This window comes from Tachypleus tridentatus, chromosome 11, assembly GCF_004210375.1.
Source record: "Tachypleus tridentatus isolate NWPU-2018 chromosome 11, ASM421037v1, whole genome shotgun sequence".
NCBI classification, from domain to species: domain Eukaryota; kingdom Metazoa; phylum Arthropoda; class Merostomata; order Xiphosura; family Limulidae; genus Tachypleus; species Tachypleus tridentatus.
Window position 1 is genome coordinate 26,525,309 of NC_134835.1, and position 15,242 is coordinate 26,540,550.

The window sequence follows — 15,242 nt, forward strand, 5'->3', positions numbered from 1 at the left end:
TTTTATGTCAACATAAAAACTATAACACTATGCTTCTATACGGTATCTTTCCTCGGTTTAATCACATTACGTTTCTAATGTTTGGAAGCAGGTTTTAGGAAACTTTCTTTATAATGAAACTTATAACATATATATATATATTTATAAACCAAACCAGAAACAGCTGGTTCTATTTCCTAAATATAAGTTCAACTGACAGCAGAGCTGCACAGGGTGGGGCACTCTGATAGAATAGTAATATTATAATATGATAGATGAATGTTGATAACTTTTAGATTCTGAAAACAATTGTGAAATTATGTAGTCCTGCCTTGTATACCACAAAATACAACTTCAACAATAGTTTTGTGTATATTCATAGTGAGAGTTTTGAAACGGTTGTGAAATTATATGGTCTTATATTGTATACAGACAAAAAAAGCTTCAACAATGTTTTGTTTATTTTCATAGTTAGATTCTTAAAACAGTTGTTGGAAGCATGTGGTCTTATCTTGAGTTGTGTACGGACAAAAAAGCTTTAACAATAGTTTTATTTTACTTTCATAGTTAGATTCTTAAAACAGTTGTTGGAAACATGTGGTCTTATCTTGAGTTGTGTACGGACAAAAAAGCTTTAACAATAGTTTTATTTTACTTTCATAGTGAGATTCTTAAAACAGTTGTTGGAAACATGTGGTCTTATCTTGAGTTGTGTACGGACAAAGACAGCTTCAATAACAGTTTTTGTGTACATGTATAAATAGATATTTCTACTTAGGTAACTAACTGCTTTCTGAAAATGTTACTATTTCTAAGCTCTCTCTGCTATTTCGACCTATTAAAACATCTTGTCAGTGTTAATAAAGTGGCTGAAAGCACAACAGATTAGTTGTTCCAACCGACTGAGTTTTACTCATTGTAATAAAAATACCAGTGTAAGTCCTGAATAAGGTTACCTTCACTCATTCAACCAAATGAATTACACTCATTTTAAAAGAAAATACTAGAGACAGTTCTGAATAAGGTTACCTGTTCGTACTTTTTAAACAATAAAGATTTTCGTGTTACACATATTGATATATGTTTTGTAAAGTGTGTATTATCCAGGTTTCTATAACCCCACATTGTATTATCCAGGTTTCTATAACCCCACATTCTGTATTATCCAGGTTTCTATAACCCTACATCCTGTATTATCCAGGTTTCTATAACCCCACATTCTGTATTATCCAGGTTTCTATAACCCCACATTCTGTATTATCCAGGTTTCTATAACCCCACATCCTGTATTATCCAGGTTTCTATAACCCCACATCCAAATCTGTAACTGCCATTCATTGCACTTCGAATTTCTAGGTATCTAAGATATAAAAACTATTTTCAAAATGTAATGTATGGCGCAGAAATAATGTTTGTGAAAAGAGAGAAAATAAACACATTAAACGGCTTTACTTTCACATATCTATTAGAATTGAAAGAAATTTCAGCCTAAGAAATCAGGTAACTGCAGAAAACAATCTTTACATTTTAAAATCTGGTAATTGACAAGATGTCGGCCAACGTTTCGCAGCAAACATGAAAACAAAACATTTTTGACAAACATTTTCTGTTTCGTGGCCAAAATAACAAAAAACAAATTCTTAACTGCTCACAGAATGTTTCTTGATTCTTTAAAGGATTTGTTTGTTTGTTTGTTGAATTTCGGAGCAAAGCTACACGAGGACTATCTGCGCTAGCCGTCCCTAATTTAGCAGTTAGTCATCACCACCCACCGCCAACTCTTTGGCTACTCATTTACCAGTGAATAGTGTGATTGATTGTAACATTATAACACCAACACACCTGATAGGGTGAGCATGTTTTTCGTGATGAGGATTCGAACCCGCGACCTCGGATTACGAGTCGAGCGCCCTAACCACCTGGCCATGCGGGGGCGTTCATTAATAGGAAAAATGATTTTAAACTATAAACCTGATTTATAAGGACTCCAAAATATATCTTGACTCCAGGGATGTTGAAGTTCGTTTGCAGTTTATTCTCAATATTTTAACACTGACATAAATATCCAGTGTTTCTAAAGATAGTTTTACACGATATGTGTTTCTATTGCTTCTCTCTGCGAGACAACACCATGTGCTATCTGCTTTATGCCCACTGCGAAAATCAAATCTCATATTTCTGTTACAAGCCCTCAAGTTGAGTCAAAGAAGGAAGTTCATCTCATCAAAATATGAATTCACATTAGATATTTTAAAGTATCTAAACACAGATTTCTGACTGTTAAATTTTAAGATAGGAGTTTTTCTAATGAACACTAAAAGCTCTTTAAAATTTACATAAGTACACGGTGATAAACAACAACATATGACATGGTTGTCTCCGTTATGAAAACTTGGTGGGTAGGCTGTAAACATTCATTTTATCTTATGAAGTTCTATAATCAATATAGGGCATGGTGTGGTCTGGTGGTCAGCGTGCTCGAACTGGGTGTGTTAGGGGGCACGTTTTATATCCAATTGCCGTAAAAACAAATCTCTTTCCACAATATAGAGCAATGGGTAAGTTATAAAAGTGACAATAATTCACTGTTCGATTAAAGTTATCCAAAAGTTGGCGGTGGATGCTATAGACTAGCTGTTTTCCCTTTAGCCTTCGAGTTAAAACCTAGGAACGGCTATTACAGGTTACTCTTGTGTGGCTGTTCTCGAATATTTGAAATATTAAAATGTTAAAAGTAGTGGTTATTTGAAAGCAATGCTTTGGTTTATTTATTTCGTAAAGTTGTATAAAATGACATTTTTAAGTATTAACCTTACCAAAGGATGTTATGTGTGTTTTTCTTATAGCAAAGCCACATTGGGCTATCTGCTGAGCCCACCGAGAAGAATCGAACCCCTGACTTTAACGTTGTAAATCCGAAGACTTACCGCTGTACCAGCGGGGTCCATAGGATGTTATATATATATCGATACCGATTGTCTTTTTTTTTTTTTGTATAAGTATGAGATCATAATACTAAAAATTGGGTTTCGATACCGGCCATGTTGAAATCACGGATAGTCCATTGTATAGCTTTGTCTTTAACAATGGAAAAACGAAAACAAAAGAAAAATAAACATTTACGCTTGAAACTTTGTTGTGAATGAAGATTCTAGTCTTGCAACAGACGAATAAAAAAGTCGGTGAGGTAAAACGAACTTAGTTTCACGGTAAGTAAACAGAATCAAATAGTTAAACCTAACTCTCTAATAATAAAAAAACATATTTTGTGTTAACCAGAAACATTAAGATAAAAACTGAATTATGTGAAAGTAGTTACGCATTTTGTAGTGCACTTAGGCGATTATTTCATTACTCATAATGCATGCTATAAACAATGTGTAATATTACTGTATTTTGTAGAAGTGAATATCTTGATAATTAACAGTCGTAAACGTATATACTTACAACAAATATCTTATCTTAGCAAGCTAAAGATAAAACTGGAATTTGCGATACGTTTATTTGGACAAAACTTTTTCAATTAACTTTTAACGGACGTGAAAATGTTTAAGTGCGAAATTTAGTCACAACCCGCTACGATTTTCCTTATAATTTGCGTTACTGGCTGGACAACCAATGAGCAGGCATTTTACAACCTTAACCAAATATCACATTCGATTGTAATTAATGTTTCATTCGGCTGACAGATATCATATCTGAGCACAATAGACTTAACATGTTCGGATATGTACAAGACAGAACAATCGTGTTAGTGTTGGCATCCGAAGAAAGCACATACCTTCAGGGTATATCCCATTCTTCAAAATCTTCTATTGTTTCAGGCTTGGGAATCTTAATCACGAGATTAACTGATTTCACGAGAGAACTTCCATGGTTTCGTAAGGTTCACGTCCAGGATTGTCAGTGATGGTATGAAACAAGTGCTTCTCTACGAAGTACCGCTGTGACTAGCGTAATAAACACACCCTTTCTTATCAGTGTCAACTAAAATACGTTTCTCAACAAACTTAACGACTTTTATTTTCAGAGCAGGTTTTTAAATACAAAAGAATTCCCCCACTAAAAAAAAGGTATAAGAAAATTAATCATTACTGTATGTAAAAAAAAACACAAAAAAAACCAGAAACGATACTGTTATCAAATCTATATTTTTGGTCTGAGGAAGGAATAAATTCGACTGTAATGCACAGTATACAAACACTTTTATTAGTACATTACGTAAGAAGGCCCTTTCTGAATTTCGGGCAAAGCTACACCAGGGTTACACTGCATAACAAAGTTTTTGCTTCTTGAACACTGTTGGGTGTTCCTTGTAGATTTTTGGCTGCTGATTACGAAAATCACATCCAAATTTGTCCATCATGTACCGTTTCATCGAAATGTTCAGTTTTCACCAGGACATTGCTACAATGGAGAAACGATATCAGGGCAACTGGAATCCGTCAATGTTTACTGACTACTGTTGGACACTGCAACGTGATGCACCGGACATTGAATACAAACAAAAAATCAGGAGCAAAACACTTTTAATTATGTTGAACTTTATAGCGTATTAGAAACATAAACGCAATTAAATACGTTATTGCCGGTAAACAGTTAACTGTCTGTTTCTCAGAGTTCCTATGTGATGAAGCAAAACCAAAACTATATTTGTACATACCCACCAGGTACCTGTCACAATCAGCAAAACTTTTCAGGAAGCAAAACTTTTCACAAAAACTGTTGTTCAGGGTTATCTGCACTAGCCGTCTCTAATTTAGCAGTGTAAGACTAGAGGGAAGGCAGCTAGTTATCATTACCCACCACCAACTCTTGGGCTACTCTTTTACCAACGAATAGTGGGATTGATAGTAACATTATAACGCCCCCACGGCTACTAGAGCGAGCATGTTTTGTGCGACGGGGTTTCGAATCCGCGACCCTTAGGTTACGAGTCGAACGCCTTAACCCACCTGGCCATGCCGGGCCTACAGGTATGTTATGTTCGGAGAATATCTTCTCAGTAATTTGTCACTGTGACTTCACCAACAATATTTATGTTCGTAAAAACAAAGTTTCTTTTTTTTATTAATTTCTAAAGACTTTTATCATCAACGCGGACTACCAATTTTCGAATCGTGGGTTTGAACCCGTCATCGAAGATGCACGCGCCCTTTGAGCCATATGTGAGGTTGTATAATGTAACGGTTAAGCCCAGGTTTTGTTGGTAAAGAGTAGCCTAAACGTTGACTGTAGGTGATGTTGACTAGCTATCTCATCTCTAGTCTCTCATTTCAAAATTAGGGACGACTAGCGCAGATATCCCTGGTGTAGCACACAAGAAGATATTACCAAAGCTTTATTCTGGACGTTTATTTTAAAAACTTGTAGCTACAGATTATTAGTTAAATTGAAATAAAGTATCTTACGTAACAAACGTATCAAATGTTTGTTAAACGAACATCAAACCGATTCAGTGAAATACAGTGCAATATGAATAGAACGCAAGTTTTGTGTTTTAACGGTCACAAGTTCTAGTAAAATACAACGTAACTTGAATAGAACGCAAGTTTTGTGTTTTAACGGTCACAAGTTCTAGTAAAATACAACGTAACTTGAATAGAACGCAAGTTTTGTGTGTTAACGGTTACAAGTTCTTGTAAAATACAACGTAACTTGAATAGAACGCAAGTTTTGTGTTTTAACGGTTACAAGTTCTTGTAAAATACAACGTAACTTGAATAGAACGCAAGTTTTGTGTTTTAACGGTCACAAGTTCTAGTAAAATACAACGTAACTTGAATAGAACACAAGTATGGAGTTCTAACGGTCACAAGTTCTAGTAAAATACAACGTAACTTGAATAGAACGCAAGTTTTGTGTTTTTACGGTTACAAGTTCTTGTAAAATACAACGTAACTTGAATAGAACGCAAGTTTTGTGTTTTAACGGTCACAAGTTCTAGTAAAATACAACGTAACTTGAATAGAACGCAAGTTTTGTGTTTTAACGGTCACAAGTTCTAGTAAAATACAACGTAACTTGAATAAAACGCAAGTTTTGTGTTTTAACGGTCACAAGTTCTAGTAAAATACAACGTAACTTGAATAGAACGCAAGTTTTGTGTTTTAACGGTCACAAGTTCTAGTAAAATACAACGTAACTTGAATAGAACGCAAGTTTTGTGTTTTAACGGTCACAAGTTCTAGTAAAATACAACGTAACTTGAATAGAACGCAAGTTTTGTGTTTTAACGGTCACAAGTTCTAGTAAAATACAACGTAACTTGAATAGAACGCAAGTTTTGTGTTTTAACGGTCACAAGTTCTTGTAAAATACAACGTAACTTGAATAGAACACAAGTATGGAGTTTTAACGGTCACAAGTTCTTGTAAAATACAACGTAACTTGAATAGAACACAAGTATGGAGTTTTAACGGTCACAAGTTCTAGTAAAATACAACGTAACTTGAATAGAACGCAAGTTTTGTGTTTTAACGGTCACAAGTTCTAGTAAAATACAACGTAACTTGAATAGAACGCAAGTTTTGTGTTTTAACGGTCACAAGTTCTAGTAAAATACAACGTAACTTGAATAGAACGCAAGTTTTGTGTTTTTACGGTTACAAGTTCTTGTAAAATACAACGTAACTTGAATAGAATGCAAGTTTTGTGTTTTAACGGTTACAAGTTCTACTAAAATACAACATAACTTAAATAGAACACAAGTCTTGTGTGTTAACGGTTACAAGTTCTAGTAAAATACAACGTAACTTGAATAGAACGCAAGTTTTGTGTTTTAACGGTCACAAGTTCTAGTAAAATACAACGTAACTTGAATAGAACGCAAGTTTTGTGTTTTTACGGCTACAAGTTCTTGTAAAATACAACGTAACTTGAATAGAATGCAAGTTTTGTGTTTTTACGGTTACAAGTTCTTGTAAAATACAACGTAACTTGAATAGAATGCAAGTTTTGTGTTTTAACGGTTACAAGTTCTACTAAAATACAACATAACTTGAATAGAACGCAAGTTTTGTGTTTTAACGGTCACAAATTCTAGTAAAATACAACGTAACTTGAATAGAACGCAAGTTTTGTGTTTTAACGGTTACAAGTTCTTGTAAAATACAACGTAATTTGAATAGAACGCAAGTTTTGTGTTTTAACGGTCACAAATTCTAGTAAAATACAACGTAACTTGAATAGAACGCAAGTTTTGTGTTTTAACGGTTACAAGTTTTAGTGAAATACAACGTAACTTGAATAGAACACAAGTCTTGTGTGTTAATGGTTACAAGTTTTAGTAAAATTCAACGTAACTTGAAGAGAACACAAGTCTTGTGTGTTAATGGTTACAAGTTTTAGTAAAATACAACGTAACTTGAAGAGAACACAAGTCTTGTGTGTTAATGGTTACAAGTTCTTGTAAAATACAACGTAACTTAAATAGAACACAAGTATGGAGTTTTAACGGTCACAAGTTTTAGTAAAATCCAACGTAGCTTGAATAGAACACAAGTCTTGTGTGTTAATGGTTACAAGTTTTAGTAAAATACAACGTAACTTGAAGAGAACACAAGTCTTGTGTGTTAATGGTTACAAGTTTTAGTAAAATACAACGTAACTTGAAGAGAACACAAGTCTTGTGTGTTAATGGTTACAATTTCTAGTAAAATACAACGTGGCTTGAATAGAACACAAGTCTTGTGTGTTAATGGTTACAAGTTTTAGTAAAATACAACGTAACTTGAAGAGAACACAAGTCTTGTGTTTTAACGGTCACAAGTTCTAGTAAAACACCAAACAGTTTGTAATAATGAACAAAACACGTGTGTGATGCTATACAATCTATATAGACGTAATAAAACTAAGATTTCACAATTCAATAGTTTATTTAACCACATATCATTCACTTGTTTATGTCACCATAGTCACCATATTCTTTCACTCAGATTCTAGTTTTTATAACACAGTAAAGTGTTAGTATTAGTTTCCAACAAAACACTTTATAATGTGTAAAGTTAAACTTCGCTCTTTGATAAAAATTATCGAATTACAGTTTGATATTTCAAGAGTTATAATTGAAATAAAGTTGTTGTTTTTTCTTATTCCGAGCTTAAAATAATTTGTCATGTTAAGAGCTATCAAAACTAACTATTGTTACTATTGGCCTTTCTTTAGTATGAGTTGAAAACATATTAAAGAAATAAATTAAACTTTAATTATAGCGATGATTTTGAAATTGCTGGTTTAACAATTTAGAACTTATGTATTTTTGCCATTTATATTTTTACAAATTACGATGTTTGTACGAAATAATTTCTTCAATCATTTTTGTAGCTTCACAAGGTTGGAAGTGCAATATGTATATATACACATTATTCTTAAAAAATAGTCCATAAATCAGTCCATCTTACCTAAAAGTGTAGTGTAATTTAACACTACGCAGTTTTTCCTAATGAGTTAAGCCTCATGCGTAAAAGTTTGTGATTAATTTATAATACAATTGGCTTCTGTATGTTGAAAATATAAATATGTGCTCTGAAAGGAAAAAGTAAAAACAGCAAGACGTTAGCAACATAAAACGCATTTAATATTCAAATACTACAAATTTTGTAAAACATATATTGGAAATTCAAACTGAAAACACGTTTTTCAATCATCTGGCACCAAAACATTAAACATAAAAAACTGAGATCAAGATGCAAAGGAATGTTTTGATTTCCGTATGAGTAACAACAATAAACGTGTCTCAACACAAGTTGATCATCTGATAATATTTGTTCATTTTTCATTCAAATGGATACCAAAACTACTGTTGACTCTTCTAATGATTTAATTCATTTAGAACAATCACTACCTATATCTCTCCTTGGATGGTAGCTTCATGAGATTACCTCTTGTTTCCATTGTTGTTGAATGTACACTTACGTGCCATGTCAGTCGTCCTTCGTTTTAAAAATGGAGATTTCTTTCATAGTCTCGTGAAAAACTGCATATCTGTAGGGAAACAGATAAATCATTACAAAGGAAACGCATCTTTTTACTTCTGTTACACAGAGAATTATATCATTTCATAACTTTATTCGATTCATTCACATAATATCAGAAAACATACTTCCGCATTTGTTTAATTATATACAATATTAAAATTATAAGACTGTCCTCACACAATGATCCTCTATAATAAACTACAATGTCTTTTTAAAGAACTATTAGAGTGTTTTATTTTTGGTTCATAATACAATATCACGAATAATGTTGCATGGTTTAAAACTTTAAATGACCAATATTAACTGAGTTTTAGTAAAATACAACATTTGGTGTTTTTACGTTTCATTCCAAAAGAAGAAATCTCCTAAAACTAGAAATCTGACACTGATAGATAAGTATATATTTTTAAATGTTTTGAAGTACCTAGAAGGAAAGGGCAAACAATGTTCATTTATAGCTCTAATTATCAGAGTTGTGGTCCAGATGATCTTGAAGAAAATCATGCTTAGCAACCTCACGGCGTTTCTGATTCATTATTCCGAACTATAACTATTGTTAGATACTATAAAAAAAGTTCGTGCTGGTGGTCCACTGTTCTTGCTTTGTTTAAGTTGAAAAATCACGTACTCTTTAATTGTTTGTTCTTTTCCGCCAGGAGGAGGACGCCGACTGGACATCTGTTCTAACCGCTTCTTGGAAATGAATCTTGGACAACTATAAACCGAGAATATAGTAACTATACAGTCAATACCAAAAGTACAGTCCAATCCACCAAAGAGGTCGGAATGTTATAAAACCATTCGCTGATTCTTTTATCAAGGCGGCCTCCTATTGGTCAAATTGATCTTCTTAGACAACTGCAATGAAAGGTTCCTGGCAAGATTTTCTTTGACAAAATAAATCTCGAAAAGAGGGTTTGGCCTTTTATGGGAAGATTTTATTGTTTTATGGTAATGTTAAAAGAATTTGAAGTTAAATTTACAGTTTAGTTAAAAACAACAAACCTCTACGACTTATAAAAACTTACCGAGTTTTTAACTCCTGATGAGTTAAAGTGAGTTTTAATGTCGCTTTATTAAATATAAAGAGAACTCAAGGGTAACTAAAGATGGAATACGGTAAAATAGCGTGACATATACAGGAAGTAGATATTGATATAAATTGTATTAACAGCAGATTTAGTGATCGATATTCGTGAATTTTCAACATTATTACGGGAGGTTTTTCTGAAAGGAAATAATTTTGTATAAATCTGGTTACACTTGGAGCATTTGTTCATAAACCAGGATTTTAGGCCTACTTTTATTAGAATTTATACACTGTGAAGTGACTTATCAATTTTATTGAGATATAGCTTTTTCCAAAACTGTACACACGAAACAAGACATCTTAAACACATGTTTTTTCTCTCAGCCATCTTTAGACATCTTAAACACATGTTTTTTTCTCTCAGCCATCTTTAGACATCTTAAACACATGTTTTTTCTCTCAGCCATCTTTAGACATCTTAAACACATGTTTTTTTCTCTCAGGCATCTTTAGACATCTTAAACACATGTTTTTTCTCTCAGCCATCTTTAGACATCTTAAACACATGTTTTTTTTTCTCAGCCATCTTTAGACATCTTAAACACATGTTTTTTTCTCTCAGGCATCTTTAGACATCTTAAACACATGTTTTTTTCTCTCAGGCATCTTTAGACATCTTAAACACATGTTTTTTCTCTCAGCCATCTTTAGACATCTTAAACACATGTTTTTTTTCTCTCAGCCATCCTTAGACATCTTTTATTAATGTAAAATAATCAATAAAAACATACAAAGTAATCTCATTTTGGTCGATTTTATTTTTCCTTATTTAAAATATATAGTTGTCAGTTATTAGATTTAATATATATTTCTATGATATAAAGACGAAACAGGTGATTTTAAATAAAATATAATGGACAACAACTGCCTGGTTCAGACTGACACTTGTAGAAAAACTGTTAGAAAACTAAGCTACGAAAGGTCAGATAGAAGAAAGAGAACCTGAGAAACGACTTCCTGAAGAGAGAGAACCTGAGGAAAGACTTCATAAAGATAGAGAACCTGAGGAAAGACTTCCTGAAGAGAGAGAACCTGAGAAAATACTTCATAAAGATAGAGAACCTGAGGAAAGACTTCCTGAAGAGAGAAAACCTGAGAAAATACTTCATAAAGATAGAGAACCTGAGGAAAGACTTTCTGAAAAGAGAGAACCTGAGGAAAGACTTCCTGAAGAGAAAGAACCTGAGGAAAGACTTCATAAAGATAGAGAACCTGAGGAAAGACTTCCTGAAGAGAGAAAACCTGAGAAAAGACTTCATAAAGATAGAGAACCTGAGGAAAGACTTCCTGAAGAGAGAGAACCTGAGAAATGACTTCCTTAAGTCTGCGTACGAAATAATTAGAATTTAATACAATTTTGTTTAATTTGTTTGATTCTGCCTCCACCACTACCAAAAAAAAAAGTTTATTTTGACCCATTTGAAGACTTGTAAACGCATATTTCACACCACTGAACGCCCTCTTTATTTAAGGTGTTTTTGTACATTTATAAATTAAGTACTTATTTATTTCGTAGTTTTCACGTTTCTTCGTAAACCATGCGAATAAGTACATTAGAAGGAAGTTACGATATAAGTTGAAACCCACCTCTGTTTTAAAGAAAAATATAGGCTTAGTTGAAGGACACGTCATGCCAGTTTTGTCGCTATGTCTAATTCCAGCTTCTATGTATGTATATATATATATTTGACGATCATCTTCCTGATTGGACGAGAAGTAATTTTAATGAGCAAATGTGTATATATGAGTCTTAAAATGCTATGACGTAGATAACGATGATTAAATATATTTTATGAACAACATAAAATATAAGACGGTTTGGTTTCAAAGAAAGTAATTTGTTAACTCCAAGCTCGCTGTTCACTAGAGCGAAAAACCTCCAGGTCTGGAGCTCCACCTGGAAATGTAAACCTACCATTCAGGTAACTAAATCAACTCATCAAACGGTTTATGACACTATGATATCATACATGGGCAATATGCCAGGAGTAGCGAATGTAGTGAGAACTTCTCAAACGTGCTATAATAAAAAGACTTCACAATAATAAGACAACGTTATTTTGGATGTGATGGTCTAAGAGTCCTGAAGAAAGAAGTTTGTGTCAGGCTAGTTGGACAGTCTCTTTTTACCCAGGTAAGATGTTTGAACTGACTTGAAATGGGTTCGAATGAAAATACGGTGTTCTACTAATGCTTTGTGTTTATTTGAGCTTTACGTGTTCGTGTTTTCAGAGGTTTCTCGATTTTGAATACAGTTCTGTTAAAATTCCGTTTACAGCCGAAACGCTAGGACTTAATAAAGGATTTGGCTTAGGCTAAGCAATGACGTAAAAGCAATATTTATGTATGTTTTTAACAAGTATATGTTTATTATTCAAAATCTAAATCTAAAACATTGTTTCTCATGGATAAAACTGATAAGTAAGAGAATGTTAAGGGCTAACTTTAATTTTTTTTTTAAGTTAGTTTAGTTAAGAGTGTGGAACAGTCGAGATGGGCAAATAAATTCCACGTTGTCCCAAAATGTGACGTTAAAAATTATATTATTACAGATGATGTAAAAATGTTGAACGTTTACAACGAAAGCCTATGTATGGCTGATAACTGTAGCTACTAGACGAATGACAAAGACACACCGTGTTCCTGTATAACTAATTATCCTAGCAGATACTAACTAAACCACTGTACATGTACCTATTATTATTCCAAATAGTTAACGCACCTAAATTAAACAATATTATGCTGAGAAATGTATGTAAAAATTATTATATTTTATCCTTTTTACATCTGAAGTGCAATTCCTTTCACCAATATTTCGTTTCTGGTTGCTAACTGAAAACCTGCTATCTTACTGATAAAAATAGAAATACGTAAGATATACGCGGACTCACAATATAGATATGGAATTATTGGTTATTATAAGACAAGCAAGGATAACATAGTTAAATCAATGCAAAGAAAAGTGAGTCTTACTAAACCGTATTAAATATACGAAACCTTTAGTACATACTAGAGAAATGTGCAGATTTTGATAATACAGTTAGAATAAAATTATGTTACAGTTAGAATAAAATTATGTTACAGTTAGAATAAAATTATGTTACAGTTAGAATAAAATTATGTTTCAGTTAGAATAATATTATGTTTAAATTCCTCCTTTTAATTATCTAGTGTAAAATGTTTCATTTTGCTGACTTTATTAGAAAACAACATTAAACTGCCGAGGAAAGAAAGATATAAATCATCTCAATGACATAAAAAATAATAATAACAATACGGTTAATAATATTTAAATGTTTCAAATAATCCGTAAAATTATGACAATTTTCTTCTTTTAATTCATAGAAACCATAATTACTAATATAATATGTATTGAATCTCAGTCCTACCAATCTGTATAAAAACTGTATTAATATCATCCGTATTGTTTCTTAGGCCTACCAAATTTGTGTGAGAAGTGTATCAGTATCATCCGTATTGTTTCTTAGGCCTACCAAATTTGTGTGAGAAGTGTATCAGTATCATTCATCTTCTTTCTTAGGCCTACCAGTTTGTGTGAGAAGCGTGTTAATATCATTCATCTTCTTTCTTAGGCCTACCAGTTTGTGTGAGAAGTGTATCAGTATCATTCGTATTCTTTCTTAGGCCTACCAGTTTGTGTGAGAAGCGTGTTAATATCATTCATCTTCTTTCTTAGGCCTACCAGTTTGTGTGAGAAGTGTATCAGTATCATTCGTATTCTTTTTAGGCCTACCAGTTTGTGTGAGAAGCGTGTTAATATCATCTGTATTGTTTCTTAGTCCTAATAATCAGTGTGAGAAGTGTACTAATATCATACATGTTAAATCTTAGTTCTACTAATCTATATGAGAAGTTAACCCTAATAATTCGCTTGTTATTCCAAACTGGCAGAGAATGATAGAAGGTTTCTTCAGCTAATACAAACTCATACAATTAAAATCTGAATATTATGCTTGCAATTCTAAAAGAGGCTCAATATTTTTAGTTGCTGATGTTTGTTTTTGTTACTATTATGAAATATAGTTGTTGAAACAACACTAAACAAGCTTTATGTTTGTTGAAACAACAGTAAAGAAGCTTTATGTTTGTTGGAACAACAGTAAAAAAGCTTTATGTTTGTTGAAACAACACTAAACAAGCTTTATGTTTGTTGAAACAACACTAAAGAAGCTTTATGTTTGTTGGAACAACAGTAAAAAAGCTTTATGTTTGTTGGAACAACAGTAAAAAAGCTTTATATTTGTTGAAACAACACTAAAGAAGCTTTATGTTTGTTGGAACAACAGTAAAAAAGCTTTATGTTTGTTGGAACAACAGTAAAAAAGCTTTATATTTGTTGAAACAACACTAAAGAAGCTTTATGTTTGTTGAAACAACACTAAAAAAGCTTTATGTTTGTTGAAACAACACTAAAGAAGCTTTATGTTTGTTGAAACAACACTAAAAAAGCTTTATGTTTGTTGAAACAACACTAAAAGGCCCGGCTTGACGGGTGGGTTAAGGCGTTCGACTCATAATCTGAGGGTCGCGGGTTCGAATCCCATCGCACAAAACATGCTTGCCTATTCAGCCGTGGGGCTTTATAATGTGACGGCCAATTCCACTATTTGTTGGTAAAAGAGTAACCCAAGAGTTTGCAGTGGGTGGTGATGACTAGCTGCTTTCCCTCTAATTTTACACTGTTAAATTAGGGACAGCTAACGCAGATAGCCTTCGTGTAGCTTTGCGCGAAATTCAAAACAAACAACACTAAAAAACCTTATGTTTGTTGAAACAACACTAAAGAAACTTCAAGTTTATGTTTGTTGAAATAAAACTAAGGAAATTTTAAGTTTGTTTAAACAAGCGGAGGAAACTTTGAATTTATTTTTGCGCCATGAACTTTTGGACCAGAAATAGCCATTTTCTGTTTAATCACTTTGTTAAACAAATATAAACGACTGCATTATTTTCAAAACTTTTCCATTTCGTCTCATTTTTAATTTTTCAGTTTATCGAAAAATAAATGTCTTTTACTGCATATAGAATACTTATAATTATTTATTTCATGCGGTGTTTAAGTATTAAAAATATCCTATAAACAAATACAAATACAAGAGCAGGGCTTGATCCACTGCTCACGCTAAACCTAATTTTCCAAATCTTGTATGTGTTTGGTGATAGGTTTTGGTTTT

The 15,242-nt window shown here is 32.7% G+C and overlaps 2 long non-coding RNA genes across 2 annotated transcripts in view; one reads left to right on the top strand and one right to left on the bottom strand.

The window, feature by feature from the left end:
- Positions 1 to 8,535: 8,535 nt before the first annotated feature.
- Positions 8,536 to 15,242, bottom strand: part of LOC143231794 (uncharacterized) — a 60,094-nt gene continuing 53,387 nt past the window's right edge. The window contains exon 2 of the long non-coding RNA XR_013017188.1: positions 8,536 to 8,964. This is a non-coding gene — a long non-coding RNA (uncharacterized LOC143231794). The remainder of the gene's footprint in view (positions 8,965 to 15,242) is intronic.
- Positions 11,899 to 15,242, top strand: part of LOC143231793 (uncharacterized) — a 56,735-nt gene continuing 53,391 nt past the window's right edge. The window contains exon 1 of the long non-coding RNA XR_013017187.1: positions 11,899 to 12,181. This is a non-coding gene — a long non-coding RNA (uncharacterized LOC143231793). The remainder of the gene's footprint in view (positions 12,182 to 15,242) is intronic.